At 35.8% G+C, this 25,176-nt stretch overlaps 1 protein-coding gene across 3 annotated transcripts in view; it reads right to left on the minus strand.

Annotated features, from left to right (window-relative positions):
• LOC119076752 (zwei Ig domain protein zig-8-like) overlaps positions 1–23,282 on the minus strand; it is a 135,050-nt gene extending 111,768 nt beyond the window's left edge. For 2 of the 3 annotated variants that reach the window (XM_037183699.1, XM_037183701.1), the window contains exons 1-2: positions 21,934–23,282; positions 6,967–7,077 (exon numbers count right to left, since the gene is read on the minus strand). The gene's annotated coding sequence lies outside the window, so the exon portion shown is untranslated. The remainder of the gene's footprint in view (positions 1–6,966; positions 7,078–21,933) is intronic. The other variant, XM_037183700.1, reaches the window with a different exon arrangement.
• Positions 23,283–25,176: the final 1,894 nt, after the last annotated feature.

Here is a 25,176-nt window from a genome sequence, read left to right on the forward strand (position 1 = left end):
TCCTCAAATGAGTCTAAAGAGAGACGTCTCATGAATTTTGGATGAACTCCGATGAACTATTTCGATAAATTCTCGGTCTCAAATATTCTCAAAGGCTCGAAATACGTAGTCTCACGGCCATACAAAAGTTTCGGTCTCAAAAAGGGTCTCAAATACGTTTTTTTTTTCACCGGGGGAGATATGTGAAACCTTTCGTATTTTTGTCTGTAGCGCCTCAGGATGATGAGGTTGATTCCTTCGGCAAGTTTGTTCCCAATCAAAGACTCTATACAACTGGAACCACCAAAATTTGACCATTCAAACCCCCATACCTACACTATTTCGTACAAAACAGCTGTGGTGGCATTTGGTAAAGAAACCACGGACTGGCCACGAGTCAGGAAATTTGGTGATGAGTTGAAATTTCATTTCAACTATGATTCGCTAGACTTGTTCGTGTGCAAATCGGTATAGTGTTGTTAGAGCATTGTATCGAGTACCACTGTCGCCATGGCCTGATGAGAAATGGTATTTTTGAACTGCACAACGTCGAAGGTCGTATTTAAGTTTTCTCTCAGATTGAAACAGTGGTCGAATGTCTTATGTTCGATTCCAAATTATGTCTGTCTAATGGCACGGATTCGTTGTTGATGCGCTGAATCCTTAGCATTCGATTCAACCATATATAATTGATGACTCAGTCATCTGGTGGTTGAAAATTCAACAAATGTAGATGCACTTCTTATATATTGAAGAATCAACCCAAGTCGCATATGTGTGGCTTGAAAAAAAAACTGTCATTTGTTCACGTTCAAACATATGTGCAAACTATGCTTTAAACAACAACCAATGTTCGTTTTTCACTCTTTAGCTACATTATCTCATTACGTTCGCAGTAATTTTCCCTTCCATTCAACTGCTAAATGTGTCCTAATTTCCAGCAATTAAAATTCAACGTACGATGAACTCAATAAATTCGATTCCGTGTATTTGTTTAGAGGAAATTTACATCATGTTTTGGGCCATGTTTGGCGATATTCGTGTCGCTTTATTTAGTTTAATTCAACTTTACAATTTGAAACTTGTTTGCTGTAAGCAGCCATTTCAGTACACTGATATTTAATTTAAAATTTAGTACGGGGCCAGTCACAAAGTACAGACGCGATAAATGGCGAATTTCAGGCTCATGTCTCTCTGCGTATGCAAATTTCAAAAATTAATGAAGTTAATGAATGTCCTTGGCAGCCACCACCTCCACCTAAAAACCGTACGTTATTTTTGAATGGGACCATATGGTGGTTAATTATATTTTTTGGGAAAAACTACTCGAAGGCCGAACGAGTAAACTAATAATAGTAATATGACTGAAACAATGGATGGATGACCTTATACTACTGGACGTACAAACAGTATTGAGCTCATCCCCAGTTGAGTAATTTGTAATTCAAAAATAGTCAGAACTTTATTTGTGTAACAGAATGTGACGGCATTGCTTTTTATGGTATATCAAATTACAAAAATAATAAAAAAAAAAAAATAGAAACCAATGTGAGTGGTTGGACGCGTCGTAGTTTTGTCAATCTATTTCGGTCGCAGACATTATTATTAAAAGAACAATGAAACCACTTTCGGTGGAGCAACTACGCGATAGATTTAAATCGGAATCGGTAATGCGAAGTACTATAATTTCACCCTTCAATCACGAACTTAAACACCCACTCAAGTACGTAAAACGGATTTCGGTTCAAAGAGATGATGTCGATTGTTATAATACGTCGGGAATCGAATATTACAAGTAGCTGAAACTTTCAAGGCACTGAAAATTTCAATATCAACAGATGTCTGTACAATGAACAACATAAAGAGCAATTTGATCATTTTAACAGTTTCCATTTCGGTGGTTCGGTTGTACACTTTTTGGTATAAATTATTGGCAAAGCCACGGATATCGTAACCAAGCAATCTTCCAGTTTGCTATTCGGTTAAATATCAAATAACTTGATTGATATCCTTCAGGCGATGTATCATTGTTAGATTGAATTCCCAGAGTATATAAAGAAACCACCGCACCGATGATAGGAATATTGTAGGTGTACACAGAAACCAATCATTGTTATTATGTGTATGACATACGTGTACGTTCCTAAATTAATAATCTACATTCTGTTTCTATGCTTCCATTCAGTTGGATGATGGAATGATTTTTGATTTCAAAACAGGACTTACGAGATAGACGTGTGTCTGGTCTTCTAGATGAATTATAATTGTGACCACACCCATTGAATGATCATACTGTTTGCAGTAAAAGATTTTTGTGATTTGATTTGTTTAGAGACCTCACAGCCAATAACAACTGGAGTTGTTTGTAGTCATATTTCCGCTTCTGCCAGGTCATCGAATGATGAAAATTTGTAAAACGGTTCCTTGTTTATACAACAAATCAAAAAGTCTTTCGGGTCAGTGTTGCCCTGACGCCTGCCTTCATGTGATTGAAAAAAGTGTAGACTTTCTGTCTAAGCAGAAAATTATCTTACTTCCACACACTACCTGACAGATTATCGATTTTACTGGCTAGGGAAAATTTGCAGGTCTGACACGCCTAACCAGTCGATTTTTCAAATTTTCAACTTATCAAGCAGGTCTAAAATTAAAATTTGCACATTGACTGGTCCTTTTTGGCACCAATTTCACTTGTGGGACGACGTTTCACCCAAGGTACAGACAGTGTGAAGGTAATACTACATTTGTTTAAAAAAATTGAATAGAAAGTTGGGCCATCTGTTGTGAGATAGCAAAAATATTTTGTGAAACACAAGTAAATCATAGTCAACCATTTTAAATGAAAATGATGTTAGTATCGAACTTATGTGCTAGCCCGCACCACTACACTATATCTACCTTGGTTTCACCTCTAGAGTAAATATAGTGAGGAGGTAATGCCATATATAACCGAATCAGATGTGCGGTGGCACAAAAGTTCGATGCAAACGCCATCTCATCCCTTCGTTGAAAGCAAAAAATGGAATAGAAAGTCGGGCCATCTGTTGTGAGATAGCGATAATATTCTTGTAAAATACAAGTAAATCGTAGTCAACCATTTCAAAAAAAGATGTCATTGGCATCGAAGTTATGTGCTAGGCCGCGCGTCTGAATGTCATTACCTTCACTATATTTAACTTGGTTTCACCTTCGTTTCCAATTTGCTTATTTACGCATGCTGATCAACTTAACTGTGTTGGTATGTACCGTGCTTTCTAAATTACCTAGTTCTGGGACTCGCGTAAAAAAACCATTCGTCATCACCTTTTATCGACAAGGACGACGATAACCGACAGCTCTGTTCAAAATCTCTTTATAGAATGGATTGGAAAACATGTGTTTAAGCTAATGAAGTTAAAGATTTTCCATTAAACATCAGTTGATTGTTCAAACAAATGAAGTACCGGATGGCAATACGCCTATTGACGCAATTACGTAGATAACATCCGTTTTCTAAATAATGTGAGAACAATTCAAATTGAAAATAACTACCCCACATGCACCGCAATCAACCCTTTGGATACGTTCACGAGGTGTTTATTTGATGTATAATGTAATTCATAATTCCTGTCATCATATTTCTTATCAACACTTAATGCAAGTGTATTATTACCTAAACAGGAAGCCATTAAATTTCTCTCTTTTTTCCATTTTATCACAAAGCATGCTATATTATACACCTCACACCAAACCGAAAATGATGGGACGGAGTAGCGTGTGCTGTGGTATCGATGCATGACCAACATTTAATTTATCGATTCCTATCGATAGTTACTACTAACGTTTCGAACGCACACACAATTTGCAAGCTCATTGAATTGATTTATATTCTGATCTCTCAGTTAGATTTACTTTGTATGATTTAACAATATGCCAACGCCATCCATGAATGTTACGAAATTTATCTTAATTTGATAATAAGAATGGAAGAGTGTGTTTGAGCACTAAACTGACAGTGGACGTATATTATGTGGGAATTATAGAATTATATTTGCAATCGAATTTCAACGGAAATGTTATGTTCGGTTAAATATCCTATTCCAATTTTCTGAAGTTTTTCATGCGGAACATTATGGAATCTCTGGCAACGGATGAAAAAAAGACGTAATTTGCCGTAAAAAAGATAAAACTAGATCTCTATGGAGCAAAATCTACACACACAAAACATGAAACCGGTAACACACAGAAGCTTAAAGTTCGGTTTTACGAATAAAATCTAACAAAAACTCACAAAAGCTAGCGATAATCGGGATATAAGACGAAAAACTGTCTGCAGAGGTTAACGGATATACCCAGCGACGGCTAACTTCTTGTTGTTAACTCAGGCATGTTATTACGTTTCCAAGAAAAAGTGTAATTCCTGTGGCAATTCAATTACATTTCGTATTAAGGGTATTCACGGTTGCGAGGTATATCCAGTATGTTTGAGTGATGTATATCCAGTATGTCTGAGTATATCCAATATATATCTAGTATATCCCATATTTATCGAGTATAACGACTGTCAATTGAAAAATAATTAAATTTAGAGTTGACGGATTTTGGTCACACAAATTGCCAGTGTGGCCAAACAGGACATAACGGTGAAGCACTTAGTTTTTCAATCGGACCAGTATCTGACAAGCGATAAGACTTTGAAAACATGATGTGAAGAACATGAAAATGAAAATATTTTTCCAAAGTCTTATTCCTTGGCAGATATTTGGTCGGATTGAAAAACTAATTGCGTCACCGGGATCCTGACACACTGGCATTGTGTTTGACGAAAATCCGTTGACTCGAAATTCAATTATTTTTATCGCATACGGTGTGTGTGTATTGTGCGCTATATACACGACGTATATAAGAGTAAAGAAATTTACTTTACTAGTGAGGTAATGTGGCCTTTCCCTCACTAGTGAAGACCCTTTCCCTCGCTCGTAAAGTAAAACGCCATACTTTACACGTGAAATAATTTGATATCTCGTATCACGATGAGTAAAAGGGCTGAAGCCCTCGGATACTTTTACTCATCTGAATATATCAAATTACTTCACTGGTATAGTAATGTACTATTACCCTAGAGAGCTAAAGGTTTTGCAAGCAAAATTATATCACTAGAAAAAGAGATGTTTGCCTATTGCGATAAAATACCTCACTGATATAAGGCTGTATATAAGAGACTCGTACTAATACTCGCGCAAGCTCTCGTATATGTACACGTCTCTTATACATAGCCTTATAGAAGTAATGTACTATTATCATACTCGCGCCATTTTGTGACGTCACAGTTATTTATCTAGAGGTATAAATCGGTAATTATTGACAAGTGGAACTGTTGTTGTCTCGTTTTCGCTCATATGATAAAATAGGATATGGATACATGAGAGGCCTGTATGGATAATCCAATAATTTAGTAGACAGTTGTCGTTATACGCGACATATGGGATAATATTTGATATACTGGATATACTCAAATATACTAGAAATACACGAGTATTATAAGTCGCAACCGCGAATACCCTTAATTCCCTTAATACCTTTATTTTTCGCTAACCAAAAAAAGATAGACCAATTCATAAGCACTGTATGGTTGTCATGAATGTGAATATGAATTCGGAAAATATGGAGACTCCATGATGCTCATTATTATTGCTGAAGTAATTTTAGTAATTCTTTTTTGAACACAAGTTGTTGTTCAAGATTTCAGATTACTAATTTAGTATAAATCAGCTTACTATACGATATAATACGTTATGTTACAACCATTCAATTGCTAAAAGACGTAATTATACCAATTTGAATTATACTGTGACCCAATTACATTTTCAACTCTGAGAGTCGAGGAAAAGGTAATTACATAAATGTGTGTATACCTATACATATTCAGCACACGTTTCTTTGGCAAAGAATGTCCTTGTCGAAAATCGTCGATTGTGTAATGTGATATTCTGCGTAAACAGACGGAGTAAATTGTTGTCAATTTTATTTGTTTGTTCGGTTGTTATCGGTCTAATTTTGTTTGCGTATTCGATTACATTGCTTTATTTTCAGTTTAAATCACTTTATTATTCGGGTAAACAAAATTAGAATCAAAATTAAAATAATAGTTTGTTGTTGGTTGGGAAACAAAACACGGTGTGGGCAGCGGACGAGGGTTGGCAGTATGGTTTATATTGAAATGTCACATCAGCCTCAGTTATTCTGTCTATCAGAAAAAGGTAATTTCTTGGAAAATGTTGAACTTTTCGAAAAGATTTTTCCTTTTTTTCGTTAAATCGTGTACCGAAATCAGGCGCGTCGACTTCTTGGTAGCATGGATTGGGCGCTGAAGGAAAAATTCCGGCACCACCACACTTTTTCGGGGGTTTATATAATCCCAAACAGTTGCGCCGAGTATACGGGAACGTGGGGGCCATAAAAACAAAAACAGTCTTGCAAAATCAAGACCTAAGCAATAGATCGAAATTAGTATGATCCGTAGTCGTCGTCACAAGCTTTCCATTACACATATCGATACTACCGTAGTAAATGTATCCAAGGGTGAGTCTTCAACCATGTCAACGTCAGGTTGACCTGTCAGATTGAATCTGAAATTAGCCTGTTCTCAGATCTAGGTTTGTGGTGCCGACAAAATGTTACAAATGAAAGTCAATAATGTCGACCACAAATTCACTTTTGAGGCGATCTTTCTATGAGACACTAATATCGAACTAATATTTTTGATGATCTGAACCTTGAACCAACATTTTATATCTCAAAAACGCATATTTACGACCTGTATGGCAACACTGAATTAAGGACGTCCTTTACAGGAAAATATAGGTAAATTCAATAACAATACCCCCGGCTAAACTTAAGCCAACATCGCTTGTTTACACTCCATATCATTCAAAAATTGTACCTCGCACACCTGACCGAAATTCATTAATTTGAATAAACTTTGAAACAATTTTGTCCATCACTTACAATGACTCTGATTTTCCAGCACCTTTACACCTTGATCATTTATTCAAAATTCTGTTTCGTTCTACAAGTAGAGTACATTCTGTGACGAGAGGTCGTCGGTTCAAATCCACCCTAGAACAAAAACAAATTTTAACTAAACAGCTCCCAGATTGTACGTTACAGTCACGTGGTAAATGATAGTTAATAAGTTAATGCACCTGTAGAACTGAAAATGAACATTTCGTATCGTTCGTTTATCCCACCGAGACGAAATATATCCATTTACATCAGTCAGGTATAAGCTGGCTACTCTCTGTGTATTAGTTACAGAGATTTGAAAATTATGATTTGCTGGATTACAAAACTCACTCCGCTACGACACATTGATATCATACAGAGCCATTCTTATCGAGTTACATTTTCAAATCAAAACCAAATTAATTTAACTCGAGTATACCCCGCATCAAACAAACTTACGCTAATTAAGTTAGCATAATATGTCAGAGCGACTCCTTTTTCGATGTTTTAATTTATTAAAAGTTTTCACGTGACAGTTTGCTAGAAATCGTTAATAATGCGAGCGTTCAGAAATGTTCCGTTCCACGTGGGTTCGTTGCGTGGGTTCGGTATACGTCGAGAATCGGTAAAAGTGATTTGACAATAAAAATAAATTTTTAATTTAAAGTTAGTCGTAATAAAGCAGCAATATGTATGTATATATACCCCCGGTGGGGCAATTATAAATTGAAGACTCCCACAACGGAATTTGATATTTATAATTTAATAATTTCAAATTTTACCGTCTCGGCTCGGTTACTGGATTAGTTGCATAAAATATGGCATTTTACTTGACAAGCACATCCCTCCCATATGATTTATCGTTTTCGTGGTATAAATTGATATTCATTATACAAGCCACAAGAACTGATTATCTTTAATTTTCCTTTTTTTAAGAGCAATGGTCTGACTGTGAGCTGAAATTATAACCGACATTTTTGTGCGTATCGTATTGTATTTTCAATGATGTCCTTTTTATAGAATACTTCTTGAAACCCGCAAATCCGACCACAAATGTGGTAGTTTCGAATAATAAATTATTTGTGTCAGTTCGACCAGCTCTCCGAAAAGTGAGCAAATAATTACGACTATTATAATACCTTACTTGGCAATGGGAAGAATGATGGAAATGGTACTTCTTGTGTAAAATTTACCGATCGAGGCGTAGCCGAGTAATGTACTATTACATGCCTGTGAACGGTAAGTGCATTTTAACTGTCACAAACAGTGACATTCTCTCACTAGATAGCCAACCAAAACAAAACAGTTTTCCCACTTCTTCGTCCCAAGTTTTGTCAAGCTTTGTCCGGAGTGTGACATTTCGACGCGCCTGAATATAAAGTAGTTACACGGACCGAAAAGGTATAATTTTTGAACACGTGAGAGTATAAATGTGTATAAATGACATGAGAAAAAACGAGACAAAGAATGACAAGTACAACTGTGGTAATGGTCGCCCGATTAAAAGACGTTCTCACAAAATGCTAAATTTGACGAAATTAGACTTCATACTGACTGAGTGAGGAATTTTTTTTATGAAAAAGCCCACTGAAAATCTACATTTTGACCGATTTAGGTTTTTTATCGTAGCATTTTGGCATAGTAAACGGTACCATTAAATATAGGAATAAGGATACACCAAATATTCTGTTACTGTGATAGATGCTTTGGGTCGTTATTAAAGTTTTAAAATTTTGTAAAATGATTTTCGTAAAACGATATCATCAAAAATACAATAAAATACTTACAAAATGTAGACTATAATTTCGGCGTAATAATTTTTGCTCTTAATTTAAAAAACATTCAGTACCTAGCTGAAACGTTATAGCATACATTTTGGTAATTAAATGCAATGTAAAACGATAACGCTAAGTACTACACTCTACGATGGACAATGTATTTAAATCTAAATTCTATTATTCCTTATTTTGACGACTAAATCTATTAATTCTTTTGTTACAAGTATAGAGCACACAAAATCTATTACTTCATTCGTTCTACCATACATTTCACTATTTAAGACCACATTAACCAGAAGTTCGTCGCTTATTTTTGTTAGTACTGTTGATAACATATGATTAAACATTACTATGGAACATATTTTTCCATAAGTGCCTGTTTTCATTCAAAACAAGATGTTTGACAGTCATTCTTCTTCTTTTTTGAAACTATCTGAACTGTCAGAACTATCTCTAAAAGCGTTTCTTTCAACGCACAAATGTAGGCTACGTGGCATGGTAGGGAACTGATTCGAAAGAAATGCCGTTCAGATACACAATTGGAAAACCCCTCAATTCCATCACCATTTCAACGGTCAGACAATAAAGGTTCATCCGAGTGGGTTGATCTATGAATTTATTCCATCCATAACAAACAGAGATCTTGCAGATACAACATGAATTGTATTGCATATATCATCACCAGATTTGTTTTGGATTTTCTTTTTCACAAACGAAACCACAGCCATCGACACGTAATACATAAAATTTATGACTTATTGTTCTATATAGTCAAGTTTACGTTAGAACAATGTTTTTGTTGTGAGCAACTTTCTTTACGTGCGGTTAAATGTATTATTTTTGCTCTATTTGGAGATTAAGTTTGAAATCTTCTTTGTTTTTCTTTTCGTTTTAATAAATTATATTGGATTCACAGTGCCAACACCATAGTGAAGGCGATGTAAATGTTATAAAATCTATGTGTTTATCTATGTAATTGGGGATACGGTACGCACATTTATACATTCGGCAAGCAAATATCATATTTTGTTATGTTTGTTTTGTGAGTTGGTTTATTTGTTTGGGCCCTCCGTAGGAGCCCAGACAAAGGACCTTAGGGACCTTAGGGACAAAGGTTTATTACTTTGTAGCAAATCGATTAATGGTTTGTTTAAGCCTTAAATGGCGAGTGAAGGGAGTGAAAATTTTAGTTCAATGACAAGACACACCTATTACCATCTAATCACGTTAATTCCTGATCGCTGTTCGTTCTACACTCATTTCCCTATTTTTCTAGTTTTTCAATCAGTTCTTAATCAAGGACCGATTTTCCGTTTTTTGTTAATTTCTCTATTTCGGGTCATTTTCCAATTTCTGGTCATTTACCAATTTCTCGTCATTTCCCGTTTTCTGGTCATTTCCAGATTTCTGGTCATTTCCTGATTTCTGACCATTTCCCGATCTCTTTTCTCCTTTTCATTTTGTTCTTCACCGCCGCGTGTGCAAATTATGTGTATCCGTGGTATCCAGGATACCGGGAAATTTCTGAATTTTTTTTTTGGATACCGGGAAATCGAATAATAGCTGCACAAACCAGCGGGAAACGTATGTAGCAGGAAGTCACTTTTACATTTTTGGATACCGGGAAGAAAACATAATTTGCACAGGCGCTTCACCCTGAACCGGGTAAATTTTACGGTATCCGGTTTCTCGTCAAAAAAAATTCCCAGTATCCTGGATACAAGGATACGCATTATTTGCACACGCATGAAAAACGTTGTATTTACCTCGGTAAAAAATTTGAAATTTTATTTTTCTCGGGTGACTTGTGACCCTTGACACCCGCGACATACAATTTCCAACTTGTCTTCCCTGGTTAAACAAATAACTATGACATACTGCTGGAAAAAGTTCGCGCCGTTTTGGTTTTCATTTCCATGCGTTGTTTGACGTGTGAATTTTTTTTTAAATGTTTGCGTCGTGGATCCATCTCTAACTGGTAAAAAAAAATTGTAACGCGGAAAGTTTATTTTTGACGCGTGAAAATATTTTAGGATTCTGAGAATCCCGAGCGAAACCGGGGGTACTAGTTATATAGATAAAAGGTATACGCTACGCATACATTTATAGAAAAGGCAGGCATAGATATAATAAATGGCTTTAACGAATACGAAAGCAAATGATAATGTAATATCTGGCCAAGATCCAAGAAGAAAAATTGAAATTGAATTGGAATGGAACGGCCTGAATAGAAATATAAGAATAAAAGGATAGGATATTACATGCATACACAGAACTCGTCTGATATGCCATCATTACATATGTAACCATAACAGTTTCAATTAAATATTTATCATCTTTTTATACACCCATCGCATACTATATACCAAAATCGATATCATTCAGTTAGTAAACTAGGTGCAGAGTCGATAATATCTCTTCTACTTCGTTCCAATCGGCATCGGTACCATATCAACATTAATAATGAAATGAAATTTTACCTTCAACAAACTAAAAACTATTTATTTTTATTTTATGTACACAGCTATGGAGTGGATTGTAAACTGGGAAAGCCAAAATCGGCAGAGTCAGAGAATGGGAGAGGTAGAGAGTTCTCAATAAAAGGTGTATCCGTTCATATTATTGTGTGTTATTTGTATAAACTAAACAAATAACACTGTTCGCTCATAGGTATGTGTATACGGTTCGGTTTCAATTGGGAACAGTTCGTGGATGTTGTGTACATGGATAAATACTTTCGGTCGATCCCCCAGAGTTTTGCCTTTATAGTTTTTGCCCGAAAAGTGGTTTCTACTTGAATCGAAATTTTTGATTCGTTATTATGCGAGGTTAACGTTTACTTTTTGCCAAATGGGTGTCATTAGGGAATACATCCATGGTTTAAATTTTCATTTTGCTGTGCTGTTGTTATCCACGAATAACGGTTTGGAATAAAATTAATTGCAGAGAAAGAAAAAAACCAACCCCGGAATGAGTGAAAAAGCTCAAAACAATAATCACTCGTAAGCACATACATAATTATGGTAGATTTTGCTTAATTCCGGTTTTTCAAATTTTTATATTATGAAATTGATGACGAGTTGAAATTGTGGGTGTAGAAAAGCTTAGTAGTGGCAGAAGTCAGGAAAATCGCTTATACTGGGGGATAAAGAAGAGTTTCTGTTCTTAAGGCTACTTAAAAATGAAAGATCGTGGGCCTTGATCGTTTGACGTTCTGCTCAGCATTCTGCCCCTGAACGCAAACATTTTATCAACAAAATTATTACCAAATGTGCATCACAAGTGGATGTTGAGGAAATCAAAGTTTTAAAAAAATACAAAAAGGAGACAAACATGTCCAGAAGGAAACACAAGACACCGACCGAATCACGAAGGCTACCGTTTGGGCCCAATGAATGTGTCTCTCGTCCAATGGCTTGATAACACAATCATTCGTTTCCATTTTCCACTATTTCGCCGATAGATACGTAATCTACTAATAACTTATGGTCTCAGAGGAGTTCCACAAACACTTACGCATTGAAATAATACTTCGTCATTTTTAAAAACGAATATGCTATTGGCACCGGGTGCTAATAGTCTCTTTATTATACTGTGGCTAATGGCACCGGGTGCCAATAATCTCTTTATTATACTAATGCTAATCGCACCCGGTGACATTAGCCGCAGTATTATAAGGAGACTATTGGCACATGGTGCCATTAGCCACAGTAGTATAAAGAGAGTATTGGCACCCCGAAAAATTTAAATTTGAATAAAAAATCCGGATATTTTGAAAATTAAACTTGTTTTGTACACAATCATAGTAGGGAATCAATATCGTTACGAAATGTAACATAAAGGCGGATTTTTCGATCCTGAGGAATTCATTCTTTTACGAAATGTAATGTAAAGGCGGATTGCTCGATACCTTTACGTTACAATTCGTAAAAGAATGAATTCCATATGAACCAACAAAACGGCTTAACGTTTCATTTCGTAGAAGGATGAATTCCCTAGTATTCTACAAAACGCATTTACGTTGTATTTCGTAAGGGGATTAATTCCAAGGTATCGAACAAACTACCTTTACGGTATATTTCGTGAAAAGATGATCTCCCTAAGATTGTTTACAAAACAAGTTTAATTTTCAAAATATCCGGATTTTTTATTAAAATTTTAATTTTTCCGGGTGCCAATACTTTCTTTATAAAACTTTGGCTAATGACACCTGGTGCCAATACCAGGCCTCTCACACCTCCTTATTTCCTTATTTTTCCTTATTTTTAAAGCACCTCCTTATTTTATTAAAAAATCCTTATTTTCTTCATTTTTCGCAAATTTCATCGACGGAAATCAAAATTAAAAAAAAAAAATTCGCTGCGCGGCAAAAATTACAATTTTTTATTATTTAACACAAAGCACTCTAATAAAAAGGTGGTGTCATAGCTCATGATCGTTCCAACATGACTGGTTTAACATATATTTTTGTGGTTCAACGCCGAATCTCGGCTTGAGAGTCTCGAGTAAAACTATTTGATTTAACATGTACATCTCTCTCAACATTGTCTCAGACATGGATGCTTAATACAATCAATTCAAGGTTTTAGTCTTATTTACACTTGCTTAAGAGGTCAAGTGGGGGCGTGAGGTCAAGTAAGAATTCACGACGTAAGTACGTTTTAAAATTCAAAAATTTTGTCGCATCGAAAACTGATTGAAAACTGTCACCCTACAAAAACGATGGTACGTCAAAATAAACAGTGATACGTTTTATTTTGAATTTAAAAGCCCACTTACAGTTTGGTAAAGCTAAGCTTTGCTAAGAATCTAATTCAAGCCTTAAACGCGCCCAAAATATTCAAATTTTCATTGTGATAAAAGTGAATTTTACGATACAACTTTACAAAAACGATACGTCAAAATAAACAATAATGCGTTTTATTTCAAAGTTGACAATTTCCTTATTTCTGCTTATTTTTGTGCTAAAACGTCCAAATTTAGAGTGAGAGGCCTGCAATAATCTCTTTATAATACTGTGGCTAATGGAACCGGGTGCGATTGGCATTAGCGACTTTTAAAAATACTGGTAAGACTTTGAAGGCTCATTTATTGCTGCCGTAGTTTTGAAAAAACTGGAACGGCCTAAACAAGCTCTCGTCCCAACAAGGGATTATTCATAAAGGATGTCCGTTTTTTTCAGTGCTTCCAGCAGATCTAAATCATTTTAACTCGCTAACTATGCGTTGTGGAGAGTTCAATGTGTATTCTACCATCCCAATTAGGGGATATATGTGGGGATAGAACACATATTTGACTCACGAATATATTTATATCGACGATTATTAATGATTTAAGGCTGCTGGCAGCACTGAAAAAAAAGGACGTCATTTAAGAATGATTCCCAATATACCAGTGAAAAACTATCAATTGCATTTTGGTTTCATTATTATCGTACCAAATCGCTGGATTTTGGTTATCTGTATACGAACAATTTCGTTTTGTTTATGGATTTGGCATTCTTGGTATTGCAACCCGGGGCTTGGAATTTGCAATGAAATGACATAAATTGATGTAAAAACCCATTGCATTTTGTACCAGAGCCAATAACGTTTTGGATCGGCCAATAATTTTTACATCAATAAACATAATGACCGCGTTACATAGAATTGTAACGAAACGTTTGCTTCAAACCAAAATTTTATCCGAACCACAACTCATAAGCATTAGTACATTCTGTTCCCACAAAATGACTAATTAGTATCGAAATTCTCGTACGCATCAAATTTCAGAAACAGGGTAATTCCTCCAATTCACTCTAGAACTAATCCCCTCTGCTAATGCGATAAGCTCAATTCTGTTCGAACAGAAATCGACATAAATTTACCAACTTCCTCGAAAACCACAATATTGATGCGTGTTTCGTATATCAATTGGTTTAAAGTCATTTAGTGGGATCGATCTATTTGTCCTTGATTTAGAAATAACAGTTAACCAAAACCGTATACTAACAGTTGATTATTATCTCAAAACAATTATACGGCTCACCAATTAATTCCTTTGTACTAAAGACTAAATTGGGACTTATTAAATATTGAATTGTAACATACATAAGTTCAGGCCCACACTGGCCATAGGGGATATGAGGCTGTGTCCAATGGGCTTTTTTCATTTTTTCGAAAATTTTCGCCGTCACACGAGATTCGTAGTCACTTAAATGTGTTTCGAAGCTTTGATTAACCAAATTACATTCTACATGTCTGATGTTACGTTGGAGGAATTCCATAAACGTGCATGATACTTGCTGACAACAACACGAAGTTTCACTTATGCCAGCTATGAAAATATAAAACTGGTAGGGTAAGCGTACCAGTCTCCGGAAATGCATAAGTAGTCCGGCATACATTGGGGGAATTCCTTTCATATATTGCGAGTAAATAGCATAACTTTGACAATCGTCATCTGAAAATAATTAAATTTCGACTCGAGAGATTTTGTTCAAAGAAACTGCCAGTGTGTAGCGACCGATCTCAGGACCCTGCAAAAGTAATTAGTTTTTCAATCGGACCAAAATCTGCTGAGCGGTAAGACTTTGAAAAAGTTTTTTTTACGTATTGATCACATCACGATTTCAAAGTCTTATCGCTCGGCAAATGTTAGTCCGATTGAAAAAAAAAATACCGGAGGCCTTAGATCGCGTACTACATACTGGCAGTTTGTTTGACCAAAATCCGTCGAGTCGAAATTTAATAAGTTGCAGGGGACTGTCAAAATTATGTTGTTTATAAAAAAAGAGTATAAAACAAGGCATCAGAACAGTCGGAGCGTTTGCTGCGACTTAGCCCCGTACGACCCGTAATCCTATTTCGTCCGTAACCATAATACGTCCGTAGCCGTAATACGCCCGGAACCCTAATACGTCTACAACCCTCTAATGCGTCTGTTACCAAAATGCAAGTCAAGTTGGGCATGGTCAAATTTACTGAAAGTGTTCATTTTTAAAATTGCGCAGAGCGCAATTACGAAAGCCCGTACGAAGTACCTCTCAAATAAAACCAACAATTTACGACATTATTTTAGAAACCCAAAATTTTTTGCCAACTTTCCATTGGGTATTCAATTACCACTAAAATAAAACAAAAATTAGCAAAATCGGATGATATTTACTCGATTTATGTGCAAAAAACACTTAGAGCCGAGTAGCGGCCTTAGTCCAAGGGCCCAAATTTGAAACTTTTTTCGCCACTTTCTTTTCGGTATTCAATTACCTTCCATAAAAAACTAAAACTAGCAAAATCGGATGAGATTTACTCGATTTATGTGCAAAAAACACTTAGGGCCGAGTAACGACCTTTGAGCCCTCCCAACAAACCCACGTTGCATCTTACCTAAAAACAATGTTCAGCAACTTTGTTCTACTCGTCAATACCTTTCATTTGATATATAACAAGCAGCTATTGCGTGCGAATTTCGGTAGATATCGTCGAAAGACTGAAAAACACCTATAGGGCCCTACCATGCCCATTTTCGAACTTGACCTTACTTTTGTCGATACCAATCAGGGAAAAAAGAATTTTCATTCTATTCGGCATTCAATTATCTCTCAAATGAAACAAAAACTAGCAAAATCGGATGAGATTTACTCGATTTATGTGCAAAAAACACTTAGGGCCGAGTACCGACCTTTGAGCCCTCCCAACAAGCCCACGTTGCATCTTACCTAAAAACAATGTTCAGCAACTTTGTTCTACTCGTCAATACCTTTCATTTGATATATCACAAGCAGCCATTGCGTGCGTATTTCGGTAGATATCGTCGAAAGACTGAAAAACACCTATAGGGCCCTAGCTCTGGAAGGCCCGACCCTACCATGCCCATTTTCGAACTTGACCTTACTTTTGTCGATACCAATCGGGGAAAAAAAGAATTTTGAAAAAAGGTTGTGATTTACTCAAGCTAGAGGGGTCACGGACGGACGGACGGACGGACGGACGGACGGACGGACGGACGGACGGACGGACGGACGGACGGACGGACGGACGGACGGACGGACGGACGGACGGACGGACGGACGGACGGACGGATGGACGGACGGACGGACGGACGGACATTTTTTTTATTGCGGATTCGTAGTCTATGAACATAACCAAATGCTTTGCCCTTACTGTCTGCTTCCAATTCGACGTGTTACAAACGGCATATTAATCTTATAAGCCCCCAGTACTTCGTACGGGGCTAAAAATGAAAGGGAATTCCCCTATTGTTCTTCCATTCATGGAAAATTTATCGATGAAATAACAATAGGTTTTCGTCGACTCACACATATCCAGAGACTGGTACATTGACCCTATGGCCGATCGGGCCATTTATCTTCGACAGTCTATCAATTTATGTCAAAATCAGTAAAATTTAGTGCGTTCAAAAAATATCTATGTCCTCCGGTCCGACATTAGACGATACCTGTTTTATACTTTCATTGGAATATGGAATATAGGAGGGCTGAGGAAGCAATAGTTACATTTCCTTGTTCACAAAATCAGCGAATTATTTTCATATAAAAACTCCACCCTCTTAAGTCCACTATTTAAATATTTTGATTATGTAACGTTGATGGGAGTGCTGTGAAATGTGCCGCTGTTGGTGAATGAAACTAAAGGTCAACTGTCACACTGTGGCCTTTAATTTATGGAATTTATAAATGGTAAGTTTTGGAAAGTTCCTTTGGAGTTAGAGGAGGTGACTGTATTATCTTCTCAGAACCGTGCAAATAATTTTTCCGTTCCCATTAGTCAGACAAAGCAGGCAAAATTATAGATGGAAACAAGAAGAATTGTTTTTTGGTTCGAAGTTCGTTTCAATCGCTCAGAAACTATTTTTGGGAAAACTATTTCCCAAATTTTCTTGAATTTTCCTACATATTCCTAGATTTTCGAATATATTCCTTAAAAAAAAGATTTTAACGAAAAATTGGAAAATTTGGAAAATGATGGAAACTTCAGGAAAATATGGGAAAATTAACAAAAAATAGTCCATGCAATTAACGTTTTCGGTATTTCGCTGAAATCCTGCTATAAGGATTAAACTAAAGGACCTACGGAACTCAAAAAAAGCTACTGTAACGTGATTTTCTTTCATGTTTTTACTTGCTAAGAAGGTAAAGTTCTCTATTTCCTACACCTCCATTTGTGACTTATATTTTATTCTCGAACAAAATAATTTAAACTTCGTAACAGAATTCATACTGAATTATTTAAGAGCCTTTTCGTTCTATCTATCTTGGTTGGTTGGACAACGGCAGTCACAGAGAACGGACGTGTTTATGCGTTGCTCTCTAAAAGTGTTTCTTTTGTGTGGCTGTGTGTGAATTCATTTTCGATTTTGTCTAATTTCTGTGCCAACTTTTACGGCTTTGGTGTTTTTATTTTGCTGTAATGTTTAAATGGTGAAATTATTTTAAAGGTTTTATTAACGAAGTCAAAGTGTTGTTCTCGTAGGTCATTTTCTCTTTGATCAATAAAGTCGTTCTCGCCTCATTGTGCGATATCAACAATTGTGTTATTTCCTTTGTTATTTAACATGTGCTTCGTGGCGTCGGTTTACGGATTAACAATCGACTCTACCAGAAGCTAATGCTAAATTACGTGCTCGATTAATGTACGAAAATGACACATTGCCGTATGGCATCTGGCAGTCAATTTTAGTGCAGGTAAGGTACAAACGCTTCGGGTTCTCATTTGACACCCCAAAACCACATAGCAAATTTTTACAAATTTGCTGTGGTACAATCCCAAGATACAGAAACTATCTTGTACTCCAAAATGACCGCGAGGTTTAACAGATCTATTGATTGATACGTTGTATGGATGTCAAGGGATATGACGAAATACGAATCATTCAGACGCTACAACCTGCAACGCCAGAACGAGTTCAGTCACATGGTGGCATGGCGATTTATACGAAGAGGCAACTCATGGCCTATGGTGATTAGACACTTGCTATTACCTAAAACTAATAGCCGTAACCGTAACAAAGTCGGAAATATCAAAAAACCCAACATTCGCTTTCTCCATAAAAGAAACCATATCGACATAATGTCAATAGTAGAAAGAGCTACAACATGACAATGTTGATAGCGCCATCTTTGGGAAAATGTACAGGTCAATTAGTGATGGTTGTGGTATTCGCATACCACCCACGGCTTGGAGAATTCACAACGTATGGGACGTTAACACACGGTCGATTTGTGAACAATCTAAGTCGGGAGAGATATGATGTAAAATCACAGTCCATATGATCAAGAGACTTGTACAATAGCACAACAGGCCCATCTGAGGCTTAGGTGCTGGGCTTACACCCTCCCATCTAATCTAATCTAATCTAATCTATCTATCTTTCATTCTGATTTCATCTGACAAAGTTGGCGGACTATAATTAATTTGGAATTTAAATTCATAAATTCTTAATATGAGAACGTTGAACACTCATTATATAACATGAAACGAAAAATTGTTGTATTGAAAATAGCGGCAGCGATTTAATGTATTCCGAAAATAATTTGAATGAATACGAAATTCTGGCAATGAATAACGAAATCAATCTCAATTTTAAAAAGTTTATAGCTTGTCTCCGTTATGTTATTTTCAGAAAACTTTTAATTAAAAGCTAACATCACTGCATTGATGGACAATGTGCTTGATGAAATGGTCACTGGCCGAACGAATTTATAAAGGAAATTCTAGACAGATGACAAACTAAAATTTGAATGACAAAGAATTAAATAATAAACGGTCGGAATTCTGTTCGTCGTTTATAGTAATCTAAACCAGGCAGTAGTGCCAGATGTTTAGGAAACCAAGAGAAAATTAAGTCTAGAAAGACAAACAAGACGGCCGAGACACTTTCTTTATAAAATAAATATTTTTTTGACTTTCTCTTTACGTAAAATGATATCAGCTGTTATGGAACAGGGACTTGCGTCACTTGCGTCTAGACAGATGACAAACTAAAATTTGAATGACAAAGAATTAAATAATAAACGGTCGGAATTCTGTTCGTCGTTTATAGTAATCTAAACCAGGCAGTAGTGCCAGATGTTTAGGAAACCAAGAGAAAATTAAGTCTAGAAAGACAAACAAGACGGCCGAGACACTTTCTTTATAAAATAAATATTTTTTTGACTTTCTCTTTACGTAAAATGATATCAGCTGTTATGGAACAGGGACTTGCGTCACATTCCTCTAACGGCCTTGACTGATACAATTTTCTAAAAAAGCGCTATACGAGTTCATGTAACAACCCGAAGAAAAGAATGAGTTGCCACCCGCACACACAAAAGAGTTTAATCTATTTTAACACAATGAAGAAGTCACCGAATAAGCAACGGAAAAGCCAGTAACACAGTTGAGAGTGTGAACCAAACACAGTTTCATTAATTCAAGTCATTATGTGTTATTGAGTTTCGCCGGAACAATAGTAATAAATTTGGGCTCAATTTCTAGAGACAACAATCACCGAAGAGTATTGTATTTACCTATGGAGTTCATTAGAAATACAATGAGGAAACGTGGTCTGGATAGATGTTAAATACACTTTCGAAGTGTAACGACCACTACACAGAATATTTTATGGGAAACAATTTTTCATCTACAATGACATTCGAGTTTAAGTTCTGTTAAAACTAATGAAGTAAAAGATTTTGTGTCAAATCAAACAATAGAAAATAGTTTAAAACTACAGAAGAAACATAGAAATAGTATCATGCCTTGTCACACTTATCGTTAAGTAACGGGATATTAGCCACTGAACACCCCAGTGTAAATTTCATTTTGTTTTCTTTTTTTCCATCAGGCTCTGAGCGCTCCGAGCACAACACATCTTAAATGGAAGAATCGAACATTTATAGTGTGGAAGTATACTGGACACATTTTCCAATGGGTACAATGAAATTAGACTCAAATTGTTGGGAAAGGCCCAAAGTTTGAAGAAGAAATCGGTTCCCAGCGAAAAGTTGCTCAACTTTGAAATCTCGGACAGATGGTGCATCATGACCTAGGTCAAATTAAGCGTTATTTAACTCACAATTTCATGAGGAATTCACAACAAAAGAGTTTTTGAAAATTGGATAGAAAATGTCAAGAAATTTGCAACGCAAAACCAAAAATCACGTAAATAATGCTCTACTCAAAAATTGCTCGTTACCGTACGAGAAAGAAAAAATCTTTTAGAAAATGATCAAGAGAAACAGTCATGGAACACGATGTGATTTTTTTGGATGAAAATCAAAATTTTAAAATCGATCCACCCTAGTACACATACCCTCTGTCCACGAGGGCGAGCATTCAAAATAACGGTGGGCATCGAATGTCGTGGACCAAAAAATTCTTTAGTTCGGGCAAAAGCCACTCCACTGAAGCTAACAAATGGACGGCAATGTTGAGTTAGTGTCAATTCCATTCAAATTTTTGTATGAAGTATTCACTGGCGGCTCAGTTCAAAAATGTATCCATTAGTGAAATTTTAAAGATCCCGCTAATGGATACGGAATTGTCAGTCGGATTTCGTTAGGGCAAAATTTACAGACAAACTAAAGTCGTATCGTAAAGGTGGCCCCACAGTCATCCGTTTTGCCTCCGTTTACGTGACAGTTGTCATTTCAAACAAAATTGTATGAGAAGCAAACTGTCATGTTCAGACTAAGTGTGTCAAACCTCGAGCGTTTTCTTTCTAGTCTTTCTTTCAAAACGTCGTTTGGCTGGCAGTCGGTTGAAAACGGTTGACTGTGAATTCAGTCTAAGTGTGTCAAACCTCGAACGTTTTTTTTCTCGAGTTTTTCTTTCAAACGTCGCTTGGCTGGCAGTCCGTTGAAATTGTGTTAATTTGAATCATAATAAATAGAGGGTAAATATCCTCGGTAATATCAGATGAGAACTTTGTTGGCATGGAAATAATACTTTCGAGCACTTTGTTTTACAATTGCCGCATATATACATCGGCAATTAAGCTATCACACACGAATCGCTACAACAATAATTATCTAATTACGAACAATAATATTTAAATTCAAATAAAAGATTATAGAGGTCAAAACATGGGGAGCCCATATATCCACGTATAGAATTCGTGAAATGTATATAAACGGTGTAGCAACAACAACAATTATAAAACACACAGTCAACATTGGATATCATAAAAAAAGCAACCCTTAAATAATTACCTTTTATTATTAATCCCAGCACGATGATACTTGTAATCCTTTTTTTATATGAAATTTTTCTTTTACTTTTTTGTTTTTATTTATTTTCAAATGGAGAATTTACTTTTCTACAATAACATCCATTTATGGAATTCACCGCAAAATGAAAAAAAAAAACTCAACCCGAGAATTATTTTCGGTTTTTTAATTTTGTTATTCTCCTCTCTGTGAAAATTCGGATCTAAAAAGTACAAAGTTCTGTTCGCATCCGTTCACAATGAGTAAAAACAGCACATATATATATTTATATAACAGCAGTAGCAACAACAACAACAATAATATTTTTTTTGTGTCGGGTATAACGAAAATAAAACAGAAAATTTGCATACAATTTCGATTAATTTTCCAAAATACCACCAGTGAAAATTGAGTTAGCGCATTAACTTACAAACACACTTTGCGTATAATGGTTCGGTACATAAACGAGTGAAATTGATAAACATTGCGGCCCATTTCACTTAAAAACGTTTCATGATTACTTCGCTAATCGGGTAATTCGGTTGTGTCTATTTGTCAAACCAAAAAAAAATTTTCGGGGATTTTATGTTTCGTGAAAAATAGTTCTCTCGTTCAACGCTTTCAAAGTACTTCACTGTGAAATTGTGCACATTAATTTAAATTAGCACAACACACCGAAAAATAAAAACAGCCATCGCACATTCCTGGTACAAACATTAATCAAAAGTGTATTATCCACCGGAGAATTTCTCCGTATTATTTATCGTTTTATTTTTATCGATTATTGAATTTTGAGAAATTCATTTCATTCGGTCGGTCGTTTGTCTGGCAGCTTATGTTTTTTCTTCTTTTCAAATTACTTTCACACATAAAAGCACACATTTAACCGTTTTTTCACACTGCAGAGAATTTTTTTTATCCAATTTTACACAGATCCATTTTTATGTTACGTGCTTTATTATACCATTCCTTTTTTCTTTTCACTTACAAAAAAAATCTATTTCACCGACAGTTAGTTATGTTCAAATAAAAGCGGAAAAATTCCAAAGAAAAACTCAAAAATTTTCTAATTGACACTAATTAACCTATCCATTTGGGGTAAAAAAACACATCCTTCCAGCGAATATTCCGTGCATAATAAATACATTTAAATAAAATCTCTCTCTCTCTCTCTCAATGTATGTGTTGGTTTATGTGTTCCGCTAGCAAATTAATTTTTTTTTTATACAGAATAAACCGTCTAAACCGAAATCTCGGCAATGTTATGCTTCGACGTTTTTGGAATAATATTTTCGGAAAAAAATTTCTTGTCAAAAAAATTGTTTAGTCTCTGCTTTAATTACCCGCTCGCGACGTCTATAAGTTTAATACTGCCGATAAAATTCAACGTTCAGTTTTTAGCATGTTCGTTAAGAAACGCGACGCCCAGTCATGTATGCGCATTGGGGCACAACGCACTTCCATGTATATGTGCTTTCAGCCAAATCTTTCTGAATTATGGATGGTGATACTTATATAGTTCCATCTTTTGCGCAAACGATATTTTTACCCCTCATTTTCGGCTTATACGTGTGTGGCATGTATTATACACACACATATCCTGTGAGACACAGAGAGGGTGACACGTGTGTGTATGGATCTATGGATGGATACGAAGCCGTATAATAGGGGAGCTTATGACCTCGAACTTTTCTCTGTGTTTATTCATGACGAAAGCTCCAGTGGAAATTGCGAGACATTTTAAAGTATTTCGATCGTGTATCAATACGTGAAGCTGGCGGTATATTTTGCCGGATTGATGTTTTATGGACCGTCCAACGAAATTTTAGTTTTTGTCAAATTTCATCAGTTTAATACCGGAAAGCTACAAACAAATAAAACCGAACGTACGAAGTGCTGGCTATTCGATTCCATTTTAAACAGACTATACAAACTCCCCTCGAATTACAAAAAATTTTTGTGCATAAAACATGTACAATACAAGACACAACATCGTCGTCGTCGACGACGTTCTGCAGTTGTATGGTGTTCTAAGAGAAGACGATAAGCATAAAAGCTGAAAGAAGTTAGATATGAAAAATCCGAAAGTATTATAATATCTGCGATATACGCGATGACGGGAATATAATAGGGGAAGTGTTTATGTCGAAAATTGGCAGCGAGGTTTGCACACCGAAGGTATCATATTCATCCTACACGAGTCTGAAAAACTAGGCTGCCCAGGGTATAATGGAAAAAAATGTGATGCTTTGAACACATAACGATATAACGTGATGTAGAATAGGGAAAATATAAAATTTTCGCATAACCTCTGTGATCGTCGTACACGTATTATATACAACACGTATGTGTGTACATATACAAAGCAGTGTATAAGTACCAAAGTTTATATAAAATTGTTCAGACTTACAACATTTGCATAATAGCGTAGCGAAGCATAAATTATTTGTGTTTATAAATATTTACATACATGCTCACATATATAGAGTGTACGGTTTTGTTATAACTATATGTACAGAGCGCTGGTACTTTCGATTCGAATGCAAGTTTTATATTGTTTTGGATTTATACGATAAAGGATTATTTTGCTTAAAGCTTACTTCCCATTTTAAATTGCTTACCTTCTTTCACGTTAACGTTAACCCCGTGCCACTAGAATAGTCAAGACTTACACATGTTACACATCGTTGGACTATGAAAGAGGAGTGGGGAATATAATAGTCGTTATTTTGCAGGGAAATAATTTTTTTTTATTGCAGTTTCAGTTGGTCGATAATCGGTTTGGATTTAAAGATGTCAAATTATTTGATTCAATGAACTTTCATTGATTTTAAAGCGGGGAGAATTTAGTCGACCCCTATGCGATTAGTTTAATGTTGAAATCTTCTTATTGCAAATCTTTCGCACGACAATATTTGAACAATAAATTTTCTGGGCATTTGTATTTGAATCAAGATTTGATGAGTAGATATTGTTGCTTAGACATTTTTATTTCAACGGAGTGAGTAGCCGAAGGCAAGGTCTACAATTTTAGGTCAATAATGTCTAAACGATTCACGTCGTAAGTGTATTTTGGGTTGATGGACAAATGATATGAGAATAGGGGTGTTCCAAGGTCATTCAATATGTCAAACTTTTACCACAGAGGCCATAACCTTGAAAATATTTCATTCATTATATGAAACGGCTGCTCAAACACACATTTTTAGCCGAAAATAGTTGTAAGAATAGGTGGTGCCGTAGTTT

This window comes from Bradysia coprophila, unplaced genomic scaffold (assembly GCF_014529535.1).
Source record: "Bradysia coprophila strain Holo2 unplaced genomic scaffold, BU_Bcop_v1 contig_232, whole genome shotgun sequence".
In the NCBI taxonomy this organism is placed as follows: domain Eukaryota; kingdom Metazoa; phylum Arthropoda; class Insecta; order Diptera; family Sciaridae; genus Bradysia; species Bradysia coprophila.